At 43.0% G+C, this 14,305-nt stretch overlaps 1 protein-coding gene across 2 annotated transcripts in view; it reads right to left on the bottom strand.

Annotated features, from left to right (window-relative positions):
- LOC120021266 (epidermal growth factor-like protein 7) overlaps window positions 1–12,127 on the bottom strand; it is a 31,711-nt gene extending 19,584 nt beyond the window's left edge. For both annotated transcript variants that reach the window (XM_038964940.1, XM_038964941.1), the window contains exon 1: window positions 11,930–12,127. The gene's annotated coding sequence lies outside the window, so the exon portion shown is untranslated. The remainder of the gene's footprint in view (window positions 1–11,929) is intronic.
- Between the last annotated feature and the right edge of the window lie 2,178 nt (window positions 12,128–14,305).

Raw genomic sequence — 14,305 nt, 5'->3', positions numbered from 1 at the left:
GTAACAATGAGTTCACTTGCGTCCCAAATATTCTCTACACAGTGCACCGTGCACCACTTTTTACTACAAACCTATGAGCCCTGGGCAAAAGTAGTGCACTATATAGGAAACAGGGAGCCATTTGCGATGCAGCGTTAGGCTGGAAGTGCGACTAAGCCCTGGCTGACAGTGTGCATGTCTCTCTGATCCTCTACTGGCTCCACGCCCAGAGAGCCGACAGGCAAACCTTACTCAGCCTGTGTTCATTCACAAATCGCCACAGCTATGGCAGAGTATCAAATCAAATCAAATCATATTGGTCACATACACATGATTAGCAGATGTTATTGCGGTTGTAGCGAAATGCTTGTGTTTGTAGCTCCAATAGTGCAGTAATATCTAACAATTCAAAACAAAACACACAATAAACACAAACCTAAAAGTAAAAGAATGGAATTAAGGAATACATAAATATTAGAATGAACAATAACGGAGTGGCATAGACTAAAATGCAGTAGAATAGAATACAGTATATACATATAAGATGAGTAAAGCAAAAATATGTAAACATTATTAAAGTGACTAGTGTTCCATTATTAAAGTGTCCATTGATTTAAAGTCTACAGTTGAAGTCGGAATGTTTACATACACCTTAGCCAAATACATTTAAACTCAGTTTTTCACAATTCCTGATATTTAATCCTAGTAAAAATACCCTGTCTTAGGTCAGTTAGAATCACCATTTTATTTTAAGAATGCGAAATGTCAGAATAATAGTAGAGAGAATGATTTATTTCAGCTTTTATTTCTTTCATCACATTCCCAGTGGGTCAGAAGTTTCCATACACTCAATTAGTATTTGGTAGCATTGCCTTTAAGTTGTTTAACTTGGGTCAAATGTTTCGGGTAGCCTTCCACAAGCTTCCCACAATAAGTTGGGTGAATTTTGGCCCATTCCTCCTGACAGAGCTGGTGTAACGGAGTCAGGTTTGTAGGCCTCCTTGCTCGCACACGCTTTTTCAGTTCTGCCCACAAATTTTCTATAGGATTGAGGTCAGGGCTTTGTGATGGCCACTCCAATACCTTGACTTTGTTGTCCTTAAGCCATTTTGCCACAACTTTGGAAGTATGCTTGGGGTCATTGTCCATTTGGAAGACCCATCTGCGACCAAGCTTTAACTTCCTGTCTTGAGATGTTGCTTCAATATATCCACATACTTTTCCTGCCTCATGATGCCATCTATTTTGTGAAGTGCACCAGTCCCTCCTGCAGCAATGCACCCCCACAACATGATGCTGCCACCCCCGTGCTTCATGGTTGGGATGGTGTTCTTCGGCTTGCAAGCATCCCCCTTTTTCCTCCAAACATAACGATGGTCATTATGGCCAAACAGTTCTGTTTTTGTTTCATCAGACCAGAGGACATTTCTCCAAAAAGTACAATCTTTGTTCCCATGTGCAGTTGCAAACCGTAGTCTGGCTTTTATATGGCGGTTTTGGAGCAGTGGCTTCTTCCTTGCTGAGCGGCCTTGTCGATATAGGACGATATAGGACTCGTTTTACTGTCGATATATGTCGATATAGGACTCGTTTTACTGTGGATATAGATACTTTTGTACGTGTTTCCTCCAGCATCTTCACAAGGTCCTTTGCTGTTGTTCTGGGATTCATTTGCACTTTTCGCACCAAAGTACGTTAATCTCTAGGAGACAGAACGCCTCTCCTTCCTGAGCGGTATGACGGCTGCGTGGTCCCATGGTGTTTATACTTGCGTACTATTGTTTGTACAGATTAACGTGGTACCTTCAGGCATTTGGAAATTGCTCCCAAGGATGAACCAGACTTGTGGAGGTCTACAATTTTTAGGTGGCATTTCTTTGTGGGGCCGCACAGCCCTCCATGTGCTCGCCAGAGGTAGCCTGACTGCCATTAGGTACCGAGATGAGATCCTCAGACCCCTTGTGAGACCATATGCTGACACATGCACATTTGTGGCCTGCTGGAGGTCATTTTGCAGGGCTCTGGCAGTGCTCCTCCTTGCACAAAGGCGGAGGTAGCGGTCCTGCTGCTGGGTTGTTGCCCTCCTACGGCCTCCTCCACGTCTCCTGATGTACTGGCCTGTCTCCTGGTAGCGCCTCCATGCTCTGGACACTACGCTGACAGACACAGCAAACCTTCTTGCCACAGCTCGCATTGATGTGCCATCCTGGATGAGCTGCACTACCTGAGCCACTTGTGTGGGTTGTAGACTCCATCTCATGCTACCACTAGAGTGAAAGCACCGCCAGCATTCAAAAGTGACCAAAACATCAGCCAGGAAGCATAGGAACTGAGAAGTGGTCTGTGGTAACCACCTGCAGAACCACTCCTTTATTGGGGGTGTCTTGCTAACTGCCTATAATTTCCACCTGTTGTCTATTCCATTTGCACAACAGCATGTGAAATTTATTGTCAATCAGTGTTGCTTCCTAAGTGGACAGTTTGATTTCACAGAAGTGTGATTGACTTGGAGTTACATTGTGTTGTTTAAGTGTTCCCTTTATTTATTTGAGCAGTGTATATAGGGCAGCATACTTTAAGGTGCAGGGTTACGTAACCGGGTGGAAGCCTCCTAGTGATGGCTATTTAACAGTCTGCTGGCCTTGAGATAGAAGCTGTTTTTCAGTCTCTTGGTCCCAGCTTTGATGCACCTGTACTGACCTTGCCTTCTAGATGATAGTGGGGTGAACATGCAGTGGCTCGGGTGGTTGTTGTCCTTGATGATCTTTTTGGCTTTCCTGTGACATCGGGTGCTGTAGATGTCCTGGAGAGCAGGTAGTTTCCCCTGGTGATGCGTGGGCAGACCCACCACCCTCTGTAGAGCCCTGCGGTTGCGGGCGGTGCAGTTGCAGTACCAGGAGGTGATACAGATCGACATGATGCTGTCAGTTGTGCTTCTGTAAAAGTTTGTGAGGGTTTTAGGTGCCAAGCCAAATTTCTTCAGCCTCCTGAGGTTGAAGAGGCGCTGTGGCGCCTTCTTCACCACACTGTCCGTGTGGGTGAACTACTTCAGATCGTTAGTGGTGTGTACGCTGAGGAACTTGAAACTTTCCACCTGCTCCACTGCGGTCCCGTCGATATGGATAAGGGCGTGCTCCCTCTGCTGTCTCCTGAAGTCCATGATCAGCTCCTCTGTTTTGTCGATATTGAGTGAGAGGTTATTTTCCTGGCACCACACCCCCTCACCTCTACCCTGTAGGCTGTCTTGTCATTGTTGTCGTCTGCAAACTTGATGATTGAGTTGGAGGCGTGCGTGGCCACGCAGTCATGGGTGAACAGGGAGTACAGGAGGGGGCTGAGCACGCAGCGTTGTGGGGTCCCTGTGTTGAGGATCAGCGAAGTGGAGGTGTTGTTTCCTACCTTCACCACCTGGGGGCGCCCCATCAGGAAGTCCAGGACACAGTTGCACAGGGCGGGGTTCAGACCCAGGGCCCCGAGCTTAATGATAGGCTTGCAGGGTACTGTGGTGTTGAAGGCTGAGCTAGAGTAAATGAACTGCATTCTTGCATAGGTATTCCTCTTGTCCAGATGGGATAGGAAAGTGTGCAGTGCAATGGCGATTGCATTGTCTGTGGATCTAGTTGGGCGGTAAGCAAATTGAAGTGGGTCTAGGGTGTCAGGTAAGGTAGAGGTGATATGTTCCTTAACTTCTTTGGGGTAGGGGGCAGTATTTTCACGTCCGGATGAAAAGCGTGCCCAGAGTAAACGGCCTGCTACTCAGCCATAAAAGCTAGAATATGCATATTATTAGTAGATCTGGATAGAAAACACTCTGAAGTTTCTAAAACTGTTTGAATGATGTCTGTGAGTATAACAGAACTCATATGGCAGGCAAAAACCTGAGAAAAAATCCAACCAGGAAGTGGGAAATCTGAGGTTGGTCGATTTTCAACTCAGCTCCTAATGAAGATACAGTGGGATATTGGTAATGTTGCACTTCCTAAGGCTTCCACTAGATGTCAACAGTCTTTAGAACCTTGTCTGATTCTTCTACTGCGAAGTGGGGCCGAATGAGAGGGGATTGAGTAAGGTCTAACATGACCTGAACATGCGCTGACCATGCGCGTTCATGTGAGAGCGAGCTCTGTTCCATCGCACTTCTGAAGACAAAGCAATTCTCCGGTTGGAACATTATTGAAGAATTATGTTAAAAACATCCTAAAGATTGATTCAATACTTCGTTTGTCATGTTTTTACGGGCTGTAATATAACTTTTGAAACTTTTCGTCAGTACTTTCCGCTGGACTTGCCCGCACGTCGTGAGTTTGGAAAGTGTACTGAACGCTAGAACAACAAGGAGGAATTTGGACATAAATGATGGACATTATCAAACAAAACAAACATTTATTGTGGAACTGGGATTCCTGGGAGTGCATTCTGATGAAGATCATCAAAGGTAAGTGAATGTTTATAATGTTATTTCTGACTTTTGTTGACTGCACAATATGGCGGATATATTTTTGTCTTGATTGGGCTCTGAGCGCCGACCTCAGATTATTGCATGGTTTGCTTTTTCCGTAAAGCTTTTTTGAAATCTGACACAGCGGTTGCATTAAGGAGAAGTGCATCTAAAATTCCATGCATAACACTTGTATTTTCATCAACATTTATAATGAGTATTTCTGTAAATTGATGTGGCTCTCTGCAAAATCACCGGATGTTTTGGAACTTCTGAACGTAACGCGCCAATGTAAACTCAGATTTTTGGATATAAATATGAACTTACCGAACAAAACATACATGTATTGTGTAACATGAAGTCCTATGAGTGTCATCTGATGAAGATCATCAAAGGTTAGTGATTAATTTTATCTATATTTCTGCTTTTTGTGAATCATGTCTTTGTTGGAAAAATGGCTGTGTTATTCTAGGAATAGGTACTCAACCAAACATAATCGTTTGGTTTGCTTTCGTCGTAAAGACTTTTTGAAATCGGACACTGTGGCTGGATTTACAACAAGTGTATCTTTAAAATGGTGTAAAATACATGTATGTTTGAGGAATTTTAATTATGGGATTTCTGTTGTTTTGAATTTGGCGCCCTGCAGTTTCACTGGCTGTTGTAGAGGTGGGACGCTGCCGTCCCACGTACCCTAGAGAGGTTAACTAGCCTCTCAGAGCACTTCATGATGACAGGAGTCAGTGTTACGGGGTGATAGTCATTTAATTCAGTTACCTTTGCTTTCTTGGGTACAGGAACAATGGTGAACATCTTGAAGCAAGTGGGGACAGCAGAAGCATGCTCTGAGGACGCGGCTAGGGATGCTGTCTGGGCTGGCAGCCTTGCGAGGGTTAACACGCTTAAATGTCTTACAAACGTTGGCCACGGAGCAGGAGAGCCCACAGTTCTTGTCCGCGATGTGGCAGGTATTCACTTTGTAGTCCGTGATTGTCTGTATACACTGCAACATACGTCTCGTGTCTGAGCCGTTGAATTGCGACTCCATTCCGTCTCTATACTGACGGTTTGCCTGGTTGATTGCCTTACGGAGGGAATAACTACACTGTAAGTATTCTGCCATATTCCCAGTCACCTTGACATGGTTAAATGCGGTGGTTCACGCTTTCAGTTTTGCGCGAATGCTGCCATTTATCCACGGTTTCTGGTTATGGTAGGTTTTAAAAGTCACAGTGAGGACTCCCGGGTGGCGCAGTGGTCTAGGGCACTGCATTGCAGCGCTAGCTGCGCCACCAGAGACTCTGGGTTCGCGCCCAGGCTCTGTCGCAGCCAGCCGCGACCGGGAGGTCCGTGGGGCGACGCACAATTGGCCTAGCGTCGTCCGGGTTAGGGAGGGTTTGGCCGGTAGGGATATCCTTGTCTCATCGCGCACCAGCGACTCCTGTGGCGGGCCGGGCGCAGTGCGCGCTAACCAAGGGAGCCGGGTGCACGGTGTTTCCTCCAACACATTGGTGCGGCTGGCTTCCGGGTTGGAGGCGCGCTGTGTTAAGAAGCAGTTGGGTTGTGTTGTGTTTCGGAGGACGCATGGCTTTCGACCTTCGTCAGAGTTGTAGCGATGAGACAAGATAGTAATTACTAGTAACTGGATACCACGAAAATTGGGGAGAAAAGGGGGTAAAATAAAAAAAATATTTAAAAAAGTCACAGTGGGTACAACATCTCCTATACACTTCCTGATAAACTCAGTCACCGTATCCGTGTATTCGTCGATGTTATGCTCAGAGGCTACCCAGATCATATAACTTCCTGTTTGAGTTTCTGCCTATAGGAAGGGAGGCGCAAAATGAAGTCGTGATCAGATTTGCCAAAGAGAGGGCTGGGTGAGGGCCTTGTAGGCATTTCGAAAAGCTGAGTAGCAGTGGTCTATTTTCTCAGAGCGGGTGCTACAGCCAATGTGTTGGTAGAACTTCGGTAGCGTTGTCCTCAAATTTGCTTTGTTAAAGACCCCAGCTACAATATATGTGTTTTCCAGTTTGCATCAAGTCCAGTTTAGTTCTTTGAGGGCCGTCGTGGTATCGGCTTGAGGGGGGATATAGACGGCTGTGACTATAACCGAAGATAATTCTCTTGGGAGGTAATACGGTTGGAATTTGATTGTGAGGTATTCTAGGTCGGGTGAACAAAAGGACTTGAGTTTCTGTTTGTTATCACAATCACACCATGAGTAGTTAACCATCAAACATACTCCCCCGCCTTTCTTCTTCCCTGAGAGTTGATTATTCCTGTCCAGCTAGCTGGATGGTCAAAGACAGTATATCCCGAGAGAGCCATGTATCCGTGAAACAGAGTATGTTACAATCCCTGTATAGCCAATAACTCCAGTCTGCTCTGCAGGGGGACACTTTGGGAGACAGGGGCTTGTGTGTGTGTGCGCGCATGCATGTGTTTGTGTCCCTTATCTTTGTGTGTGTGTCCCTTATCTTTAGAGTAGATCAATGAAATTCTGAAGTATCAAAGAAGACCTTAGGGTGTGCAGCTATCACAGCTTTGCCTTGTTGCTGGCAGGCCGTAACGCTGATGATTAGATTGTAGGTAATGTAAGGATTTGAGACTGGTTACTGCTTCCAATAGTCTGATTCACACTCCCTAAAGGGAATACAGTACAGGACATATACAGTAACAACCTCTCTGGGCGAGATACAGTACCAGTCAAAAGATTGGATACACCTACTCATTCAAGGGTTTTTCATTATTTTTACTCTTTTCTACATTGTAGAATAATAGTGAACACATCAAAACTATAATATAACATATGGAATCATGTAGTAACCAAAAAAGTGTAAAACAAATCAAAATATATTTTATATTTGAGATTCTTCAAAGTAGCCACCCTTTGCCTTGATGACAGCTTTGCACACTCTTGGCATTCTCTCAACCAGATTCATGAGGTAGTCACCTGGAATGCATTTCAATTAACAGGTGTGCCTTGTTAAAAGGTAACTTGTGGAATTTCTTTCCTTCTTAATGCGTTTGAGCCAATCAGTTGTGTTGTGACAAGGTAGGGTTGGTATACAGAAGATAGTTAATTTGTGGAAGAGAGAATGCCAAGAGTGTACAAAGCTGTCATCAAGGCAAAGGGTGGCTACTTTTAAGAATCTCAAATATAAAATATATTTTTTGATTTGTTTAACACTTCTTTGGTTACTACATGATTCCATATGTGTTATTTCATAGTTTGATGTCTTCACTATTATTCTACAATGTAGAACATTTAAAAAATAAAGAAAAATGAGTAGGTGTGTCCAAAGTTGACTGGTACTGTCTATCTGCATATATCTATGCTGACTTTAAATTGGTAGAATGGGTGTCACACCGGTTGAAGAAATAGTTGTTTGCTTGGAAGCCAAAGAGTGATTTTGGGGATTAATATATTGAATCCACAACTCTGGCACTCCCATACAATATTTTTTACAAACATAATCCTCTCTAGAAATACATTGAGCCAAGCAGCTAATGCCTGGGTTCACTCTACCTGTACAACAGACTCAACATGACACTCCACTCCACAGGTGATAAAGAACTAAATGGGAAAGTCATCCAGGCAATGAAGATCAATTAAAAAACACTTTCCCTTTCCCCATACATAGCCCAATATCTCAGTGCCCCCTTCCACCTCTCTCGTCCTGGTTGTGTCCCAGCCCCAGGTGACCCCACCCAGCTAGAGAGGGTGCAATGAGGTCTATGCTGACAGACAGACAGATAATGATAGTGTTTGAGAGTGAAGTGCAGAGGAGACCTGGAGGCTGTGTCTGTCTGTCTATCTGTCTAAGTGTGTCTCTGAAAAGGGGTGAGGCTCTATGGAGCCCTGTGTAGAGGGGAGGATATCTCTCTAATGGCTACAGACCAGACAGTAGGATTAGCTTACACAATGTGCCTGTCAGGGGGTTACCAAGGTTGGGCCAAAGGAGGGGCTATGGAGGTGGGGTGGGTGGGAAGACAGATTACCACCACTGTGTCTGAGGGTCTCTCCTCAGAGGTAGTGGAAGGGTGGGGAGGACAAGGGCAGCATAAACATGTACTGCCGTTTCCAGGTACAGTGAAAAAAAGAGAGTGAGTTCTAGGGTGAAAAGCACACACCTCTACCTTCCTGAATGGATGATTTAAGAGGTTGATGTCATTAACCCTGGGGGGGGGGGGGGGGGGGGGGGGGGGGGTGAGTGCATGAGGTGGGGATTTGAAACTGGCAGAATCATACAGCAATTCAAAGACCTCGACTCTGACTGATAAAGTCTGTGTATCTCCCTGCCCTGACTGAATGGAGCCCTAAAATACACATATCTCACGTAGGTTGAATCTCAGTTCACACAAAGCACCATCTAACCAAAACTCTCCCTAGCCGAGAACACACTACTCTGAGTTAAATCAGACATGGCCAAGCCAAACAAAACTGAACAGCTACACCTGGAGTGATGAATGGGATAATCAAGTGCCCTGAGCTCAGTTAAATATTGATCTAGCTGAGAAATTAAAATAGTCTTATTGCTGCAAATGAGATTGGTAGTCAAATTCAAGACCAGCTATGCCAACACAGTAAATGGATAGAGCATGCGCCCTCATTGCCCTGGTCTAGTCAATGCATCATGATAATAAAGCAGTTGGCACAAGTGACACATTTCTTACAGTGGCCAAAAGACGGCAGTGTTTTACAATACTTTAATCATTAGATCACACACCGCAAACTTGCCTCAGCCAGAGATGCTCTTGCTCTTTCTTTCTTTCTTTCTTTCTTTCTTTCTTTCTTTCTTTCTTTCTTTCTTTCTTTCTTTCTTTCTTTCTCACTCTTGCATACATGCACGCATGCACTTACGTGGGCACAGACGCACACACACACACACACACACACACAGAGCGAGAGAGAATGACATCCTATCATCTTCTCTCAATACAACAATAAGCTAAAGTTATCGATATTGATTAATAGTCACAGTGCAACTCAATTATTGCCCCCCAAAAATCTGTAGCATGCAGCCGATGTCCATATCAAAACGAAATTGAGGTGAGTGCATGCATACTGGTTTTGAATGTGCGTAATGGACTGAAAAGAAATAAAAACGTGCAACTCACAAGCAAGTTCTCTGAATACTTATTCCACTGAGCTTTTTTGTAAAATGTCAAATCCAATCACAAGTGTTCCATGTGCAGCCAAGTAGCCACGCACTGTTCCCTTTACCAAAAAGTGAAATTCCCAGCAAAACAGAAAACCCTTTCGGTATAAGACGAAATCCTCAACAGAAAGTTGTGGTGCCTTTTATATTCCACTCGCTTGAGTAGTAAGCATCCCATATGAGTCTTCTTGTGTTTATAGCCTAGTAGTAGTATCTCACTCAGTCAGCCCACATGCAGGTTCGGTCTCTATGAGTAGCCTAACGTCAAAGCGCGCATTGGGGGTAGGTAGCCTATCCAAAACAGCACCTCCTCTAGCTCGAGCCAGCTGGGTGTCCCACGATTGCGATGGGTTGAAGGGGGGCACCCTTCGTGACGTCAGCATACGGAGATCTCAATATCAAATATTTTCTGGGTAACAATTAAGTACCGTACTGTGATTTCGGTTAAAAAAATAAATAATAATTGCTGCTTAGCAAAGGGCAATTTCTCAAGCAATGATTTTGCTAGGACTGTCTGGGAGTGGTCTGAGGGGGGAGGAGAAAACTGAAAATTGGGTGTTATTGGCAGAGAGTGTTGGAACTCTATTAACTAATTAACCGCAAAGTGATGTCACCAAGGAAGGCCAAAAACTCCATCCCACCAAAACAGGCTGAAATTTCAGGCAGTCGTTTCAAACAGCTCTTACACCAAAAGGGCATTATCATCATTTTCACAATGTTATTCCAACCTCATAGTGTGGAAATATATATAAAACAGATTAATATCACGTTTTTGACTACAACAGGAATTTAACAAAAGCATTTATATATTTTGAAATCAGCTGATAATCAATAATATGCTAATATAATTTTCATGCATGCAAAGAAAGTAGCCTAGCCTAATATGTTTAATGTGACTGGATAGTTTAGAATTCTATCATAGTTGGCTGTGGCTTGATCTGAATGGATTCGATTGCTATGGGAGTCAGGGCCGGTTCCAGTCATAAGCGGTTTTAGGCATAAAACTCAGTCGGGGGCTCAATTTACTGGTGAGAGTAAGAATAGTAGAATACACCAGGTGCAATTTGGAAATTTGGTTGTGCACCAGCAGTTTTTCACTTGTTATGTCAGTCACTGACAGTCACTCAATTAGCCATGCCAGTTAAACATTTCTAGATTGGTAGTTCAAGTGAAATTTCCCACTGGGAACTAGGAGCTTCCTATAATTTATAGCATGTGAACACAGCATTAGTCTAGCTAGCCAGCTATCTAAACTTGTAGTAATAATGGCTGAATACCAAGGGCCCTGACTTCCAAGGGGCCCACATTGATTTTATTTGTCATTCTCACTCAGACATCATATCAATATGGCATAAGTCATTAGAAAATGTGTAGAATTGCAGGAAAACTTTAAAACTGCATCAAGTTATCTCCACCCGATGGAAAAATGTGTAGAATTGCAGGAAATTAGCTGTTAAACTGCTAAAATGTTCTCTCTGCCCCATGGCAAAATGAGTAGAATTGCATGAAATTTGAAGTGAAAGAGAGCGCAGGACATTGTAAAATTGCAAGTTTTCTCTTCGCCCCATGGCAAGATTTGTCGAATTGCAGAAAACTTGCGTTAAAGCTGCAATATGTTACTTTTTGGCAACCCTACCAAATTCATATAGAAATGTGAGTTATAGATATGTCATTCTCATTGAAAGCAAACTATTTCTATGTTTCCCTTTCTTAAGTTTCGTTTTTGCATCTTTTACTTTAAATTTTTTACACCAGCTTCAAACAGCTGAAAATACAATATTGTTGGTTGTTGAAAATATATTTCACAGCGGTTTAGATGGTACAATGATTCTCTACACGATACATTGCTTGTTTTGTCACATATACAGAAATTAGGTAAACTATTAGAATTTTAACAACCAGGAAATGTCAGAGCGATTTCTGCATATTGCACCTTTAAAACTGTAACATTTTCTTTACACCCCATGGCAAAATGTGTAGAATTGCAGAAATTGTTTTTCTCCACCATCATGAGGGGGGCCACTGAAATGTTTTGCAGTGAGGTGTGGGGCACCCCAACCAACTCTCGCTTAGGGCCCCCAAAAGGCTAGAGCCGGCCCTGATGGGAGTTATGTGGCATCTTTGAACCAGGGTAAGGTTAGGTTATGTATGTCTAATATCAGGCTACATCCAAATAGGCCTGAATGTCATTTTACTGCTGGCAGTAAGGATGGCTCAATTAAACCATTCAAATCACACTCAAACATCTCAAACAAGTTAAAATATGTATATATTTATTCTTCAAAAGTGAATGAAATTATAATAAATTCTGCTTTTTTAGATCAACGAAAAAATAAACTCTCCTTACCCCTCAGTATGAGTTCATGTGGTTGTGCGTCTCTGCGCGCGCGATGAATGGAGGCTGCCATAGGAACCAACCCCGACCACTTGGCAGGCAGTTTAGAATAATCTTCCATCGTTACACAATTTCTTTTAAACTCGTACCCACGGTTTTTTATTAGAACAAAACCTCAACGGTTAATTTCTAGATGCTCCCGTGAACCGACTGACGAAAAATGGAATGCCTTTGGGCGTTTTTCAGTTGCTTTTTATGCAGAGCTTCCTGTGGAACGCAGGAATTGGATGGACAATCCCAAACCGGAATTCCTGTGAGTGTTTCGCGCTGATTAAACCGTTCTACTGCACAAACACTCTCCATCCTGCTCAAACTGCTATGTGAATCACCTTTTGAAGCATTCTCTGCCTACGGACAGTTTTGAGGGAACAAGAAAAAGCGTCCAATGAAGTGATTTGAATTTACAGCTTCAACTTTTGTTTAATAAATAAGAAATCATTGAAAATATATTACATTGTTTCAATTATTGAATTTCAGTTTACTTCCTGAATTGACTCCCATCAATTCGAATTGACCCCAACCCTGGATTGTAACCATCAGATTTTTAATTCAGCATAGCAACATTATTACTGAAAATACAGACAATTCGTGTTCAGAGTTGCAGAAAACATGGAATGACAACCAACGAATAGTCCCAATGCAACCATAATCCATCAAAATGAATTTCTCATAAAAATGTACATTTTAGGCCCTCTTATGCAGCATGAGACCTTTTGCTCCAAGTCGAGTTAAAGCAAAAGCATTGAGGGTGTCATTTTAGGACATTTTTATTGTGCTTTTATTTGGAGTTGGATGGGTCTTTATAAGTTATGATTGTAGTCGTTGTCAACACCTCCAAAACATACTGTACAGTCACTCTCAAAACCTCCGAAACATATAGTCACATCAGCACAGCGATACATAAAATAGAGGACAGTATAACACAGAAATATGGAACCAATGACACAAAGAATAAACATTGAATTAAAGTGAGTGAAAACAATTGCCTTCATCCTGGCAAGAGCCGAGTGCTGTATTCACTGATATTCTTATTAGGTGTGAGGACGTGACATGAGACACGAGGACATGAGGACTCTCCATTGCTGCTTTCTATTTTGTATTGAGCTTAAACGTGTCATAATGTAGTCTATGAATCATATTTTAGATTTCGTGGTGAATTTGCTGATTTTCATCATGTTTGACTTTGACTCCAACTGGGTGGATGAGGACGTGTGAGAGAGTTATGGGATCTGAGATGTGTTTCTCAGATAAATGTGTGCCTGAGAAGGAGAGGAAACACGGTATTTCATGTTCATTTGATGCGGTCCAGAACTCTTTGGAGGTAAACGGGAAGTGTGTGTCAGTAGCATGTTCAAGATAGAGCACTCTCAATCTATTTCCTTTGAAGCTGAGATTACGATTAGTCAGTTTGACATCCAGTCTTCACTTGTCATGCTAAGTGTACAAAATGACAGACGCACGCACGCACGCACGCTGCACATAAATATTCGAAACAATTACTCATAATGTGTACTCACAACATGTGGCTAAAGCTATTGAGAGTGGCTGCAATGAATCAGAAAATAAAGTGAGTGTGTGTTTCATCTGTCACCGTGTCATACACACTGACTGGGTATAAACTCAGTAGAGACCATAGGCTACTCACTGGCTGCAAAGACTGTAAAAACCCATGAGTTTGAATTACTCAGTCTTTATCTATGCTGAATAGATTATTTGTACCTTTTTTTTACATCAAAGGTACATTTAAAATTTGTTCAGAGGTTAACATTTGGTTCACATTTTCTCTGGTAATCATTTTATATTGGTTAACAGATATGTTACAAAACCACCAGAGTAATAGAATAACATATTAGTTAAATGAAAAGACCATACTTGCTAGGGTTAGCCATGTTTTTATTCCTGAGGTAAGTTTAAAGGCCCAGTGATTTGGGGGTTTAGCCTAGCGATGTGACCCTTTACTGAGGTAACAGAGAAGCCTACGTGCTGTAGCACCATAGCTGGGGGTCGCAGGTGACCACACACGCCAACACACACTCAGGACATTCTGTCAAGGGTGAGCGGCAGGAAAGGTTAACGGAACGTGAGACGCAAAAGGTACAAGTGTGTGAGTGTGTGTCTGTTTCTCTCAGACAGGAATTCTTTTCTTTCTTTGAAATCAAGGCTTGGTCCGACGCAAGCACAGTTTTGTAGTCTGTGGCATATTGCAGATTTGGCCCAGGAAAAGATGCCGATTGCTGAGACCAAAAAAAAATGAAGCAAAGCAGCACTTCCTGCCAGAGAGGAAGCAGGAAATGGCTGTGGAAGTGAGATTCTGGAGTCGGGTCCCTT

The sequence above is a fragment of the Salvelinus namaycush genome, chromosome 26 (genome assembly GCF_016432855.1).
Source record: "Salvelinus namaycush isolate Seneca chromosome 26, SaNama_1.0, whole genome shotgun sequence".
NCBI lineage: Eukaryota > Metazoa > Chordata > Actinopteri > Salmoniformes > Salmonidae > Salvelinus > Salvelinus namaycush.
Note: the sequence above shows the minus strand (reverse complement) of the source record. Positions and strands in the feature narration are given on the sequence as shown.